Here is a 17,590-nt window from a genome sequence, read left to right on the forward strand (position 1 = left end):
CTGTGTTCTGAGGTTTTTAATCAGTTATCAAATTTAAATAAACACAAACTAATTCACACGGGAGAGAAACCGTACAAGTGTTCCGTGTGTTCTCAGGATTTTCGTCAATCATCAAATTTAAGTAGACCCCATCAAATTTAAGAAATTCCCCCCCCCCCCCTCCCAGAATTTCCATGTTTTAAACATTTCCCAGTGTGTACCCTGGATTAGAATAGGTACACCGTATCCCTGCGTGTCGTAAGAGACGACTAAGAGGGTTGGCGTCAGGAAGGGCATCCGGCCATAAAAACATTGCCTCAAAAAGAGAACCATGACAATTACAACTACATATGGGCAGGGTACAGCCCGAACTGGAGATCGGTTTCTGAGGTTTGGGACATGGAATGTAGGGACAATGACAGGGAGATCAGGAGAAGTGGTGGAAGTATTGGTCAGAAGAAGAGTGGACATATGTTGTGTGCAAGAGACGAGATGGAAGGGAAGTGGTGTGAGAATGGTGAAGGGTAGGCAGGGACAGAAATACAAGTTTATGTGGCAAGGGTGCCTGGAGGGCGTGAATGGTGTTGGTGTCCTGTTTTCTCAGGAGTTTGTAGACAGTGTGGTGAGTGTGACTAGAGTGAGTGATAGGCTGATGATGGTGAAAATGATGATTGGAAAGCTCTTGGTGAACGTCATCTCGGGATATGCTCCGCAGGTTGGTCGGAGCGATGAAGAGAAGGACAAGTTCTGGTGTGCGATAGAGAAGCTGATGGAAAACGTGAAAGATGAGGAAGTTGTTGTGGTAGGAGGAGACCTAAATGGACATGTGGGAAGGAGTATGGATGGTTTTGACAGAGTTCATGGGGGTTACGGATATGGTGTGAGAAATGGAGAAGGTGAAAGGATTTTGGAGTTTGCTGATGGAGCTGATTTGTTGATTTGTAATACTCAGTTCCAGAAAGAGGATAATAAGCTTGTTACATACACGTCAGGTGGGTCGACGACAACCGTTGACTACCTGATGGTGCATAGGCGAGATAGGGGGCACCTCCAGGACACAACGGTGATCCCGGCGGAGGAGGCTGTTTCACAGCACCACTAGGTTGTCTGCGACATAAGGGTGAAAGGTGCGAGGAGAGCTCGGCGGGTGAAGTACCAACCGAGAATGAAGGTGTGGAGGTTGAAAGAGGTGACAGTAAGGGAGGCATTAAACGAGAGGCTGAGTAGGGTCGAGGATGATGTGGTTGAGCTTGAAAGTGGTTGGATCTCAATGAAAGCCAGTCTGTTGGGAGCCGTTGGTGAGGTATGTGCATGGACAAAAGGACCACCGAGGCACTCGGAAACATGGTGGTGGGATGATGAAGTTGGAAAGAGGATTGACGAGAAGTGGAAGAAGTTCAAGGAGTGGCAGAAGGCGAAGGGTACGGGAGCAGAAACAGCAGAGCATGAAAGTTATAAGGCAGCCAGGAAGGCTGCAAAGAAAGAGGTAGCAAAGGCACAGGAGGCATGTAGGAAAATGTTCGGAGAACGCTTGGATTCGGAAGAGGGTCAGAAAGCAGTATTCATGATTGCGAAGCAGATAGCGAAAGAGAGGTGTGATGTGATGGGGGTGAGTTGCTTTAAGGATGAAGTGGGACAAATCGTTGTCGACCCAGATGGAATTAAAGGAAGATGGAAAAGATATATGGAAATACTGTTGAATACAGAGAATGAATGGGATGGCAACATCGAGAGTAACCCAGTTTTAGGACCGGCAGAGAAGATAACTGAGAAGGAAGTTGAGGAAGCGATAAAAGCAATGAAGGGCAGAAAAGTGGGAGGGCCGACGGGAGTTGTGGGAGATGTGTTGAAGGCAGCAGGAAGTTGGGATGTGAAGAGAATGACAGAGATCTGTAATCTGGTGGTGAAAGAAGGCCGCATTCCAGTGGATTGGGAACTGAGTACCCTCGTCCCTCTATACAAAGGGAAAGGTGACCCTCTGGAGTGTGGCTCGTACCGAGCGATAAACTTATTGTTGCATGGAATGAAGGTATTGGAAAGGGTGATGGAGAGGAGGATAAGGAAGAAAGTGAAGATCGACGAAATGCAGTTTGGATTTATGCCAGGAAGAGGAACGACAGACGCGCTTTTCATTGTGAGGCAGTTGCAGGAGAAGTACATGGAGAAGAGGAAGAAGTTGTTTCTTGGGTTTGTTGATCTGGAGAAAGCATTCGATAGGGTTCCACACAAAGTATTGACATGGGCATTGAGGAAGTTAGGAGTGGAGGAATGGTTGATCAGAGTAGTGATGGCAATGTACAAAAGAGCGTGCACAGCTGTAAGGACGAAGGACGGGAACAGTGGTGAGTTTGAGGTGAAGGTGGGAGTGCATCAGGGGTCGGTACTAACTCCACTACTATTTGTAACTGTGATGGAGGTGCTGGCTCAGAACGTAAAGGAGGGTTTACCGTGGGAGTTGTTGTATGCAGATGATCTGGTGTTGATTGCGGAAAGTATGGATGGACTGAAGGAAAAGATGAACAAGTGGAAGGAATGTATGGAGACAAAAGGTCTGAAGGTGAATATCGGAAAGACGAAGGTGATGGCAAGTGGTAAAGCATGTGGTGAGGTGGAAAGAACTGGGAAGTGGCCCTGTGCTGTGTGTAGGAAGGGTTTTTGGAGTGAACTCCATTCAATGTACAATGTGCGCTGAGTGGGTTCATCAAAAATGTAGTGGTCTGAGAGGGTCATTAACCAGTGTGGCAGCTACATTCAAATGTAAGGTGTGCACAGAGGGAGCTGCAGATGGAGGAAATGTTGAGTTGGATCTTGGAGACGGCATGAAGCTGGAAGGTGTGAAAACATTTTGCTCCCTCGGAGACATGCTGAATGGAGAAGGTGGATCAGACTCGGCATGGTTGCTCGAGTGAGATGTGCATGGAAGAAGTTTCGGGAACTGAGTGGTGTGCTGATGATGAGGGGAGTGTCGATGAAGCTGAAGGGAAAGGTGTATGCTGCATGTGTGAGAAGTGTTATGATTTATGGGAGCGAGACATGGGTAATGAACGTAGAGCAGCAACGAAGGTTGGAAAGGGTGGAAATGCGAATGGTTCGACGGATGTGCGGAGTATCGTTGAGAGAGAGGAAGACAAATGATGAATTGCGAAAGATGATGGGAATAGAGCCTGTGATTGATGCTGTGAAGAGGAACAGGTTGAGATGGTTTGGTCATGTGTTGAGGAAGGATGAAAGTGACTGGTTGAGAAGAGTGATGGAAATGAATGTAGAAGGAAGTCGAGGACGGGGAAGACCGAGAAAGACTTGGCTAAAGATGGTGGAAGAAGAAATGCGGGCAAAGGGGTTAACAAGGTGAGATGCAGAAAATAGGGCAAAATGGAGAAGATTGTCATGGGGACCGCAAGGCTAACCCCCGCTCTAGTAGGGAAAATGGCCTTTAAAATGCATGTTGTTGTTGTTGTTTGTATTTGTATTTGTATGTATATATATATATATATATATATATATATATATATATATATATATATATATATACATATATATATATATATACATATACATATATATATACATATATATATATACATATATATACATATACATATATATATATACATATATATACATATATACATATACATATATACACATATATACATATACATATATACATATACATATATACATATATATACATATATATATATACATATACATATATATATATACATATACATATATATATATAGATATATATATATATATATAGATATATATATATATACATATATATATACATATATATATATATACATATATATACATATACATATATATATATACATATATATACATATATACATATACATATATACATATACATATATACATATACATATATATACATATATACATATACATATATACATATACATATATACATATACATATATATATATATACATATATATATATACATATACATATATATATATACATATACATATATATATACAGTATATATATATTGTAACGATTTTGAGAAGTGTGTAACGATTTTGAGAAGTGTGTAACGAATTTGAGAAGTGTAACGGTTTTTGAGAAGTGTAACAATTTTGGAGGAAGTGTAACGAATGTGAAAACGTTACAATGTGAACGTTACAATGTGAACGTTACAAAAGGTACGGTAACACCCTGTTAATGTAAATAATGGTCGCAGTCAGCGTCCTAGTTAATTGCATGAAATGTACACGCAGGTCACGATATATCTTTTAAATAGTGTATTTCCTTATTCCATGTAGGCTAAGTATGTGTTTTCCCACTAGATTGACTTTGCATTGTATCAAACAAAATAAGCGTAGGCCCTTCCAATTTCCCCAAAACCTCCCTTCCAATTGCCTTCCGCATTTTGGCCGGTTTTCTTAAAACCACCATTGGCCACGAGGTAAGGTTGGGGAAGAAAGGCGTGTCTCCACCTCGTCATAAGAGGGAAGGAGTGAAACAGCCAATCAACACCGCGGTGAGTGACCCGGTAGGCGTGCCCTCGGAGTCGGCGGCTTGATTTCGCTCGAGGTGATAAAAGCGACTGCAAGGGACTGCTTTAGGAGATGAGCTGGAGATGACTTGAGAGAGGCCTTGGGAGATGAGCTGGAGATGACCCTGGGAGAGGAGCAAAGAGGCGGTGAGATGCAAAACGCTCCAAGCCAAAGAGGAGAGGTACTCGGCAAGGAGACCAGCTTTGGAGAGACGCGCTGAAAGGAGGGAGACGGCCCCACCCCAAGGAGAGGAGCAGGTGTGCCGAACCAGCGCGTAACGTCTACCACAGTGGAGACACGACGGAGGGTTTCCCGCCAAAACCGCGAGGAATTGCGAACGGCGGCCTCCCGACCTTGCCTCCCTCTCAAGCCTACCTGCCTGCAATTATCCCCTGTGTAAGTGTGAACGTCCTGTCCTGCTCGTTCGTCTTGGGGCTAAGTAAAAATGAATAGTGTAAGTTAAGGATTCGCTGTGTTACTGCTTCTTCCATCCATTGCTTGTGTGTGTATAATAAAATCTGTTCTTCCGCCGTATTATTATTATTCTTCTTCTTTTTCATTCTCTTTCGGTCGCTTTAGAGATTTCCCGATTGAATATCTGTGGAGCGATCTGGTCAACGTCGGGTGGAATCGGGTTTTAATCGGGGAGTAACTGTTCGGACGCGGTTAAATACACCACCGCTCGGTCGATATAACATCTAAAAGCCGCGTCTGTAACATTTGGTGTCTGGGAGTGGGATTCGAGGCCCGACCAAATTTTTTTTTAAAAACGAATAGAGGAAAAAAAAAATTTGGTCAAAATTTGGAGCGGCCGAAATTTGTTTTGTTGTACAAAACCCGAATTTTGAGATCGCGCCATGGACAATCAAGGCGATCGGATGTCGGTGGGAGAGATAGACAGGGTGGAATCGACCCAGGACCTCGGGGAAATGTATGTGGAGGAAAGGAAGGAGGAGAAAAATAGCAATGTGGTTGCGGAAGTATCAGACGCGCAAAGTGGCGTCCTCACGCACGTGGGTGTAGCGGCACCAAATTTTGCCGCGACCGTAGCAGCGCCGTTGGTGGATTTGAACCTTTTTTTTATACAAATGAAGGCCCTTATGGACAAGAATAGGGAAGAAATGGAAAGCAGAATGATGGGGGTAATGGGGAACCGGATGGATGCTCAGAGTGAGCGATTGGAGGGCCAATTGGGGGTAATGGGAAACCAGATGGGGGTAATGAGGGACGAAGCGAGGGGTACCGGTGAGAAGGTAGACAAAAATTTTGAGGGGTTAGACAACGGGATAAAAGAGGTAAAGAATGGGTTAACGGGGGTGGAAAACAGAATGGCTGCCCAGGAGAATCAGTTAGAGGGGGTGAAAAATGGGTTAATGGGGTTAGAAAATAGGATGGAGGACAAATTGCGGGAAATAGGGGAACAATCTGCCAGGGAAATCAAACAAATGGGAGAGCAAATAGAGGAGGTGAAAATCGGGGTAGAAACCAAACTGGATGCTCAGAGGGATGAATTGGGACAGATGAGGGTGGCATCTACAAAAGAGATGGAGGAAATACGACGAGGGGTAAGTGAGGAGGTTTCGGGGCTGCGCGAGGAGGTAAAGCGAGGTGAGAAGCGTATGGAGAAAGAAGTGAGGAATAATACGGCTAAGTTACAAGGGGGAATAGAAGATCTGACAGAGGAGGTGGGACAGCTGACGGAGGGACAAACGAAGTTAGTGGAGCAGGTTCAAAGGAACACTGCAGTACTCGGAGGGTTAAAGGCGACACAAAAAGAAATTAAAAATGACTTGATAGCGACACAGAGGCAATGTCAGATGGTACGGGAGGAACTGACAATGAGGGTGGACGAGGTGACAGAGATAATGGAGACAAAGGACCGGCAGGTGAGGATGCACATAGAGACGGTCACGGTAGCCCTAGAGGACGAACTTGAGGGGACGCACCGAGAAATAAAAGAGGTTAAACAAAAACTAGAGGAAGTGGAAGAAGAGGTGAGTGAAATTAAGAAGAGACGGACAGAAACTAAGAGAGAAATCCAGGAGGAGGTAATGGAATATGTACAAGGTCTGTGATGCTCACTAACCAAATAAAGAGTTTGCAGGTGGCAAAGGAGGTGCGGAGACGAAGTACGGAGGTGAGTGGCAATGTATATGATGTGGGGAAAGCTTCAGTCGGCTTGGGGATTGGTTTGGATCCGGGTGTTCGTGAAAGGCCGTTGGTGAAGTGTGTGACAGGTCAGGTGTGCGAAAAAAGAGGTGTGCGAGAATGTCCGACCATGGGGTGTGTGAGGAAAAAGTGCACGCCGAGGAGTGAGTGTGCCGTCAAGAGTGAGTTGGTCGAAGCGCGTGTGCGAGGGGGTACATGGAAGCGCGGTGTGGTGAGTGTTACGGAGGAAGTAACGAGAGAGTGTACACCTGTGGTGAGTGTTACGGAGGAAGTAACGAGAGAGTGTACACCTGTGGTGAGTGTTACAGAGGATGTAACGGGAGGGTGTGCGCAAGAAAGGTGTGTAACGGACGGGTGCATGAGGAAAGAGTGTGCTGTCGAAAGTAAGGGTGAGTGCGCTGTCAAGAGTGGTGGTGAGAGTAGTGAGAGTGACAAGGAGCGTGAGTTGGTTGTGACAGGTGAGCGAGGATGTACACCTGGAATGGAAGGATGCACACCTGGAATGGTAGAGCGTGTGTGGGAAGGCACATTTGAGTTGGTGGTGAGGCACGTGGTTGGGTGTGCGAATGAGAGCACACCTGTGATTGTCACAGAGGAAGTGACCGAGGAGGGGGCGCGAAGAGGTGTGTTGGTGAGGTGTGCGACCAGCGAATGTGTGCCAAAGTGTTCGGTGGTCGGGTGTGTGACCAAGTCGGCGAGCGGAATGAGTGTACCGAGGTGTGTAAGGAAAGGTACGAGGAGAATGGGAACAGCTGCATGTATGAGCAAGAAAGGGGTAGCGTATGCATGTAAGCGTCCAGGTGAAGCGTCGACGGTAACCGGTTTAGCGGTTAGGGCGACTTATAGCCGAATCGGGCCCTCGGTGCGTGCCGGGCTTCGCGTGCCGCGAGAACCAGCAGGGATCCGAGCCACGGCGGGTTCGAAAGGACCGCCGTGCGCGATCCACGCTGGGCCTCGCGTGGAACGGCCGCAGCCGGGCTCCACTAGGCGGAGCGGGCAGCTGGATAGGAAGGGTCGTTATGGCGACCACGTTTTGTTGAGAGGTGCCGGCAGGTCGAGATCGGGACATTGGATGGCTCCACGCCGAGGTGGTGCGTGGGATCTCGGGCCGGGTAAGCCCCCGCCCCTGCCCCGAATGCGGGACGCATCCAGCCGCCGGCACAAAAGAATCCGCGTTCATTGCTCGGCTGTACGAAGCCGGGCTGTAGATGTGAATTGGCGCACCGAGAGGATGTAATAAGTAGACGGATGATGATGGTAGTGATTTGAAACGAAATTTAGAAAAGTGAATAGAATTGGCAGTAAATGGAAAATTTTTGAATTGGTTGGAATTTGGTAAGCAAAATTGATAGTGAAAGACCCCCGATGTGGTGGGATGGCAAATCCACCATCCCTCACAGACGTGGGGCAAAGGAGCAATAGCTTATGGGGTGTATGGCAGTGAAAACTAGCCCGGGTGGGTTAGGATATCGATAGGGCCCTAGAAGATGACAGTAGGTAACGTTAAGTTTAGTTAGTGACTGATACCTGTAGTGGGGACGTAGGTAGATTAGTGTGGATGATAATGACGTGGGAGCGCAATAGTTTAAAGGGACGACTGGGAAGCAAGCGCAAGTTTCAGAGGGGAGTAGTTAGCTGAGATGATGCCGTGTGTGTGAGGATTGAACAGGTGAGAATGGAACAGGTATGATTGCACAGGTGAATGAAGAACAGGTGTATGTGGCTGTGTGGAATAAATGGTAGTGTGGAATATCTGGAGTAGTGGAATGGATGGTCGTGGAGTGAGAATGGTGGAAATTGTGGAGTGGAGTGGATGGTGCGAAGGTGTGAATGGGGGAAGAGTGGACCCCCATCACGGATACCCGGGGCGGGTAGTGTAAGTGTTAGGTAGAGGGTACAGGTAAATTGTGGTTGGATATTGGCATCTGTGGTGCGGGTGACAGAATGGTATGTGGATGGGTGCGTTGGTGTTGTGGAAATGGCTGGGCGTGTAGCCTGTTAGTGTGTGTAGTTGGTTTGGGCACTCCACCACTGTGAGGATGTCGGCCAGGTGAGGCCGCAGGTGGGCTCTGGGAGCCGGTAGTAGTTGTTGTGGTTGGGGCCCGAGGATCCGGAGGACGGACCCGGGTAGCCCAGTGCCAGAGGGCACCATGGGGTGACAGAGCCAGGAGAGGGGCTGTCCCCAGGTAGTTAGGTTAGGGTGAGGAGCTAGGTAAGCTCGGGTGGCAACTACAGTGGTGGAGGTGTGCAGGTGGGTAGACCTGTTGGGAGAGGTACACGTCGCAGCCCAGAAATTGTGCTAGAGCACCGGGAGATGAATCGGGGGAGTGAGACCCCAAATTGAGGAGCACCACAGTTTGGCCAATGGGAATTGGTTATTAGAACCCATAGTGTAAGTTGGCCAATGGATTGGCAGGGAAAGACCCCGGGAAGTGTAAAGTGTGTTAAAGTCATTTAGAGGATAGTTAGGATGAAGGATCTCCTCGCACCATCTGCATCCACTCACCTGAGGTGACAGGTACTCCACACCATGCCATGTTTTGATTATTTTTTATGATGCAAATGTTTGGATTGTGAGACGCATCATGACGTGGGTGTGACATTGTGCGTAATTCCATCTCTCCCTCCTTATGAGGATTGATGATGAATTGGTGATGGCAGATTTTGAAGTAAAGGGATTGTGGAGACGAATTTGGTATAGGGGAAATATGGGGAAGACGTGACAGTAGTGACGAATTTGTAAATGAGTAGATTTTTTGTACATATGGGGTAAGGGTAGGGTAGGTGGCAGGGGGGTGACGTACGGTAGGGACGAGCTTTCTCACTTCGCCCTCCGTACGCATTTCACCTTGCATTGCCTTATTGACGTGTACCCTTGTGACCTTACCCCTCGCTCAATTGTCTTTCTTTTGTCTCCCACATGACCTGTGCGCCATTGGGTGCCGAGGGGAGCGTGCGTGAGGTGGCCATTGTGCGCCCGAGATTCCCAGAACCAGCATGCATTGCGTTGATGTACCACTGTATGGACCGCTGTTCTGCGGCCAAGTACCACTTGATGGACCCCAGGTTCTGGGGCAGGGCACCTCTGTTGGAGACCGGCCATAGTGGCCAGGGAATCTTGCTTGCGGACCTCGGTAAGGTGGCACCTATGCCAAACAGGTGGACCACCCTTAGTTGGCCCCTGAGGCCCTAAATAAAAATGGACACAAGTTGTGCTTTTTATTATTTCCAACTAGGCCGCATGAAGCCAGAAGACGTCGGGAAGAACATCGGCCCAGCAGAGAAAGAGAAGACCACCACCAGTTGTTTTGTTGTGTTTATTATGAGCCATGGTGACTGCGCACTGGATGGTGCTTTTGGGTGCTTTGTGGTGCTTTGTGGTGTTTGGTGCTTTTGGGTGCTTTGATGGTATTGGTACTGGTGCATCGATGCAATGCGTGCTGTCTCCTCCCTCCCAACAGGAATTTCTTTCTCTTGTTCCCTAAAAAGAAAAAAACGCAGGTCCTGGGTTGCGTTGTAAATAAGAAATCACGTCATTGTAAATAATGCTCCCCATCGTAAATGTATAGGTTGAGAATAATTCCGTAATTCGGTTAGCTGTGGGCTTGAGTCTGTTAGACAGGATGCAATGCAATAGGGGGACATACTTATTTGTGTTTTAAAATTGTCACACTCAGGGTCAGGTTAATTGTAGAGGGAATTACACCTACGTGTCACACTAAGTTAAAGTTTAATAGGCCCGAGGACGGACCTGAAGAAAGGGGGGTGCAGTGTAACGATTTTGAGAAGTGTGTAACGATTTTGAGAGTGTGTAACGAATTTGAGAAGTGTAACGGTTTTTGAGAAGTGTAACAATTTTGGAGGAAGTGTAACGAATGTGAAAACGTTACAATGTGAACGTTACAATGTGAACGTTACAAAAGGTACGGTAACACCCTGTTAATGTAAATAATGGTCGCAGTCAGCGTCCTAGTTAATTGCATGAAATGTACACGCAGGTCACGATATATCTTTTAAATAGTGTATTTCCTTATTCCATGTAGGCTAAGTATGTGTTTTCCCACTAGATTGACTTTGCATTGTATCAAACAAAATAAGCGTAGGCCCTTCCAATTTCCCCAAAACCTCCCTTCCAATTGCCTTCCGCATTTTCGCCGGTTTTCTTCAAACCACCATTGGCCACGAGGTAAGGTTGGGAAGAAAGGCGTGTCTCCACCTCGTCATAAGAGGGAAGGAGTGAAACAGCCAATCAACACCGCGGTGAGTGACCCGGTAGGCGTGCCCTCGGAGTCGGCGGCTTGATTTCGCTCGAGGTGATAAAAGCGACTGCAAGGGACTGCTTTAGGAGATGAGCTGGAGATGACTTGAGAGAGGCCTTGGGAGATGAGCTGGAGATGACCCTGGGAGAAGAGCAAAGAGGCGGTGAGATGCGAAACGCTCCAAGCCAAAGAGGAGAGGTACTCGGCAAGGAGACCAGCTTTGGAGAGACTCGCTGAAAGGAGGGAGACGGCCCCACCCCAAGGAGAGGAGCAGGTGTGCCGAACCAGCGCGTAACGTCTACCACAGTGGAGACACGACGGAGGGTTTCCCGCCAAAACTGCGAGGAATTGCGAACGGCGGCCTCCCGACCTTGCCTCCCTCTCAAGCCTACCTGCCTGCAATTATCCCCTGTGTAAGTGTGAACGTCCTGTCCTGCTCGTTTGTCTTGGGGCTAAGTAAAAATGAATAGTGTAAGTTAAGGATTCGCTGTGTTACTGCTTCTTCCATCCATTGCTTGTGTGTGTATAATAAAATCTGTTCTTCCGCCGTATTATTCTTCTTCTTCTTCTTTTTCATTCTCTTTCGGTCGCTTTAGAGATTTCCCGATTGAATATCTGTGGAGCGATCTGGTCAACGTCGGGTGGAATCGGGTTTTAATCGGGGAGTAACTGTTCGGACGCGGTTAAATACACCACCGCTCGGTCGATATAACATCTAAAAGCCGCGTCTGTAACAATATATATATATATATATATACATATATATATATATATATATATATATATACATATATATATATATACATACATATATATATATATATACATATATATATATATACATACATATATATATATATATACATATATATATATATACATACATATATATATATATATACATATATATATATATACATATATATATATATATATATATATATATATATATATATATATATATATATTGTTGTGGTTTTGAGAACCCACACTTGTAAATATAACATCATTAAAGGTTAAAGGTTGCACCCCATAGATAGGCCACAAGCAACACATAGGTCACCATAGGACTTCAGTTATTTCATAGTATGTGTTTAGATAAGGACATTCCCAATAGTTGCATCTGCGTTGCGTAAAGCAAATAAGAGTAGGCCCCTCGTCCATTTTGGCAGCCTCCCTCCAAGCGACGCCATTAAACGCTCTCCAGTCTGTGCCCCATCGGCCCTCCCAATTTGTTACGCTCCTTGGTCAGCAGCCTTCGCTGCCCTTGGGCTCACTCAAACCAGCCCAAAAGCCATGAGGTGAAGCCCGAAAAGGAGGGCGGAGCGCAAGGATGGAGGGGCGGCCATGTCAAGCGGCCATCCAGGCGGAGCCGGTAAATCATCACCAGCCACCCAGGGCTAAGGTGAGATCGCCTGAACGGGCATGGTTGGGGCTTCCAGAGCGTTCGCTGGCTTGGCTTATAAAAGCGTGCACAGAAAGCCCTCGGAAGGACTTATGCAGCAGCGCTCATTACAAAGGACTCAAGAGAACTTATCGTGGTTGAGAGGACTTGAGGGGGCGAGCGCGTTGTTGAGAGGACTCGTGCCAAGAGAGAGTGGAGAGGAGATGGTAAAAGGACGCGTTGGAGAGCGCGCTAAAGAACGGCGTTACAATGACTTATTGCAAGAACTCGCGTTATGAGCCTTGATTGAGGCGGCTGCTTTGGAAGGACGTGTGTGAAAAGCGCTTCGTATAACCGCCAGTTTACCGACCTTCCTCTGTATAATTGTCCGCTCGCGCCTACGCTACGCAGAGAGCTGTCTGCCGTCCACCATCATCGCCCGGTACGGGTCAAGGACCAGAGCCGGACCGGAGCCCGAACGCCATCGCCGGACCTTCCACCCTACCTTCTACATCCCCGCGTGCGTCTGCGTCTGAGACCGAATCTGAGAGCGAACGGGCTCGAGTCCAAGGGATAAGTAAGACTGTGATTAAGGCTGCCCTGTGTACTTTTTCTTCCTCTTCCTTGTACATTCCTTTCTTTTCCTCTTCTTTGTACATTGTGAATAAATTGCCTTGTTCTTCCTGGTTTCTTCCTAAGCCGATCGTCCTAGTCTTTTCTCAAATGGGTAAGCGTGGCACGATCCCAACCGCTATCATCGGGTTAGTCATTGTTAACAGCTCGGATCGCGGATCGCTATCCGATCGGCGTTTCCACCTGATATCCGTGATTCGGGCCGGAGTTATTCCCTCGTTTCCGGTCAGCGTTAGTACTTAGGTAATAGCGAATCCCTAGTCCTAAAAACCCTACCTAACGCTGCCCGGGAAGGACGTTATAACCTCCAGGATCGCGTCGGCCAGATAAAAGACAAGGGGATTAATCCCCCCTTGAAAAGGGGAAGGCCGACTTCGGAGATCCGCAACAATATATATACATATACATATATATATATATATATATATTAATATATACATATATATATATATATATATATATATATATATATATATATATATATATATATATAGTGTGGTTGGCTCAGTCAAGACCAAGCATCCACCACAGATGGAATCGAGCTTTAATGGAGGCGTTTATTCAATCCAATTGATGGCGGATCATACGTGAGACGGAATGAACAGTGCCGACTTACCTTCAAGGCCCGATGTCTTCGACCTGAAAACAATTGAACTCACATGAACACGGGATTTTGAATAGAACAGAAAATAATAAAAGGGATTATTTAAAATAACTATCGGGACAGGGAAACGCGATGATAAAACTAAAACCTAGGTTGGGATCCAGCACATCTCACTTCACATACAAGACAAGGGAAATAATTAAATAAAAGAATCGTCATGTTCGGGGTTTGTGTGGTGCGTCTTATCTGTCTGCTGTCGTCTAGGCCCCAAACTCGCGTCTGGACGCGGCTCTGTGCTTGGCAGGAAGGAGGCCTCAGTCCGCCTCGTTCGCACGCTCCGCTAGTCCAGCGCACGCCGTCCGGCAGGCCCCGCTCACACGATCGTCACTCCACCGTCTCTCCAACGTCCAGAGGCAAGAACAGGTCCAATCGGGAACGAAAGGCGAACAGGGAGGAGGTCCAAACGGAGACGAAAATCACGGGCAGAAGGGAAGTCCAGGCAGGAAGAATCCAGGAACGAGAAGGCCAATGGAAGAGAAGCGGAGGCGAAGACAGGCAGAGGCGAAGAGAGAAAATGTCCGTCAGCGAGTCGTTTTGCTGATCCTCTTCTGACGTCACTGGCGCTTTCTCCTCCAACCAAAGCATCGCTTCTAGCCTTCACGAATCTTCTGATCTCGATCTCCTCCGTCCCCTCCCATTGGCCGAGGGCTTAGCGCCCTACTCCCATGCCATTGGTCGGTGGCCAATCACCAGCCCTTCTTTACTTTCCAATCGGTGCTCTTGGTGTTGCGTGCCCCTCCCCCCTCCTGTCAATCAAGTGTCCTTCTGGGCATGGCCATTGCCTGCCTTGCATGGTATTTGTCTTCCCTGGCGCCATTGTACGCGGCTGCTTTCTGCTTGTTTCTTCCCGTCATTTTTATAGTCAGTCATTATAAGGGGGGATTTAATTAATGTGTGCAGCTAAGGGGCCTATCTAATGTATAAGAGTGCGTTGTCATAAGGGACACAGGTATGATCACAGAGGTTTCACATACAATGGCGTCTTAGCCTTATCCTTTTTCTACCTATCACCAGATCATCCTCGTATGATCACAGGTACACACTTCATCCGACAAACCAACTAAACACAGAACTTATTGCAGGTGATGTTCCCTATCACAACAGCCGGATACCTACCTATGCAGATCTACCTAGCTACCGTTCCAGTCTTAGCACTGACTGTCTCACACCTAATTAACCTATGAAATAAATCAGGAGGGCCGTGGGAAGTGAGGCGAAGCTACCTACCTATGCTCCTTAACATGCTAACCCCCTTAACAATCATGCAAATATGCACAATCATTTGGATTTGTCATTCCTGCGGAGGAAGGGAAACAAGCAACACGCAAAACTAACTTAACCACAAACCTTAACCTTACCCAAAACTTCAAAAATTCCAAAAACTCTAATAAACATTTGTACAGCCCCTTCCTACAGACCGCGTCCCCCGGTGGATGCCACAAGACTCAACGTTACCTGCGGAGCCATCCCAATGCACCCCAAATTTCCACGGGCCCTGTCCTGGTGATATAGATGAGTGACATGGCTCGGTGGATTTCACCCTCATTCATTCAACACAAACCCATAACCATTCATAAATCATTAAGGCATCAAAAATCATTGCAAGCACTTATTTCACCCCCCCCCCCCCCCTGCAGGATCATGGCATTGGCATAGGTGTCATATCACATGTGTGCATTTCTCTCAACTAGGCAGCAGGAAGGTATCGCACAATCAATATGGTGGGGGCGCTTCAGGCTGTGGTGCCCACAGTCCAAACACAAGTCACTCGACTTACAAATTCATTGCCCCCCCCCCCCCCCTTAACCTCTTGGCCCCGTGACAGTCAAACAGCCCCTTTCTGCCATTACCCCGCTGGTGGGGGTCTCTACACTCCAGGCTCTGTTGCCTCCTGCTTCCACGCAGCTACACGGGTCGCCGGGAGTCTTCCACCCCAAGGCGCCCAACAGACCCTCCACCGACAAGCTCCATTTTCTAGTCACCACTGGCTGTCAGTTGCAGAGGGGGGTCGCAGTTAGCGCTCCTCAGAGCTCGATCCGTACCTGCGGACATGCACACCTTCCCCACCCACAAAATCCCCAAAACACATTTCCTCCCCCGCTGCCATTCAATTTTCAAACACATTTCCAGAGATGGTACGAAAGAGGTATTTCCAAACGTTGCCGCCATGGCCTGCTTTCATATGAAATCCCTATTCACAGCTCACCAACACATTTCCAAAAGCACATTTCAATAATCACCACTCATCCATAATCTCCACCCTCACGACCACATGAAAACACTACACCTCCACACATAAACAAATGCCACCGACAAGACACTGTGGCACACATTCCACCCGGCCTCACCGACCATGTCATCACTCTCACCCTCCCCCCTACTCCAAATTACGTCCCCCAATTTAATAAGCAAGTCCTGAAGCCTGTGACAGTAACCATCAAGGCCTTACCCCTACCTTGATGTGCAGGTATTTTCCAGTTGGTCAGGTCCAAAGTGCCATCCACCCTCAAAATCCCAAATTTATACCATAGGGCCTACCAAATTCACCAAATTGCTCTTTTCTCCCCACTGTACTGGCTGGTATGTGGATCCGCCTCCAATGGTGAACTGTTCTAAACAACTACATTTGGCCATGACAGCTCCGCACCTCTACCGTGCAAGGGTCTCCGGACAAGCTGAGCATCCGAAACGCCAACATGGCCCATGAGTGTCCATAAGGGTGCGACCCACCATCCATCCTTTGGCCCCCTGTGAGGAACACGGCTGCACCAGCCCCAGCTGGCCAATGTGGTGAGCACCTGCTGCCAACACTACCACACTCACAACCTCGGCCCTGGGGGAGACGGTCGCAGTGCGTGGCATCCACCCTCACGTCACCTACGCTGCCCTCATCCCCCAGTCCACACAACTGCAGCCCCCAGTGCCCACCCACACTTGACCATGCCAAGATCCAGCAGACAGCCATGCTCCACCAGGAGACTCACCCAGAAGTCATGGTCGGACACCCACAACACCACATTGACCCCCAAACTACTCAACTACATCATCATAACCCCACATCCCAAATATAGCTGCAATCACCCCCGAAACCAGTTTCAGGCTGTTTCCTGCTAACCTATCAATTTTTATCCCAGCCTCCAACACTTTGGTCTAACACACCTGGATCAGTAATGGTGTCACTGCTGTCAGTGACCACCATCCCATCACAAAATTCACCCTTAAATTTGCATCTACCCTCAGATTACCCGTGCCAAATATTTTTCACATTTCACTAATCTCACCAAAGAAGGATGCTTTTCCATACACATGCCAGCTGAGCATGGCCCATATGCTTGGCTCATTACACATTTCCAATTCATCAACCCCATGGCTCTCTTCCCAAGCCGAGTCCACAAATCATAACGAAACATCTGTGGAAGATTATTCTCACACCATCATGTTCCAAAGATGTTCCAATGGTGTCCAGTGGGCATCCATCCCTGTCTATGCGGTTCGACCCGCATCCATAGACCAGCACAGCATGGCAGGTCACCACATGCTGGCTGTCCCAGAATCTCAGAGAGAGGGTGCCAGGCCGCATGCCCGGGTGGTCACCACATCAGGCCCATGCTGGCCGTCCGTGATGCCACCACCAAGGCGCGACCCACAACACCTCCCCCTAGTGGTCCTCAATATACGCCATCCCAGGCCTGTGAGAAACCACCTCAGACCCCTGGAAGTCGTAACGCCCACCAGGGTCCGGTGACCCTACCGGCCCAAGCAACCCGCTCGGGCGGTGCCCCGATGGACAAGGGACGCCACACTCCACCAGCCCCCATGTGGGGCCCAGGTCGTACCATGCCACCCATGGCTGGACCCCATGTCTAAATCTCGCCAGCCCAGCCCCCAGCTGGCTGGCATTACCAAATTTTGAAAGGGGCACATTTTCCCCGAGGCCATCCCCAATGACCTCTCCTGGTCGACATTCCGC

This window comes from Myxine glutinosa, unplaced genomic scaffold, assembly GCF_964187855.1.
Source record: "Myxine glutinosa unplaced genomic scaffold, kmMyxGlut1.1 SCAFFOLD_2190, whole genome shotgun sequence".
Classification (NCBI taxonomy): domain Eukaryota; kingdom Metazoa; phylum Chordata; class Myxini; order Myxiniformes; family Myxinidae; genus Myxine; species Myxine glutinosa.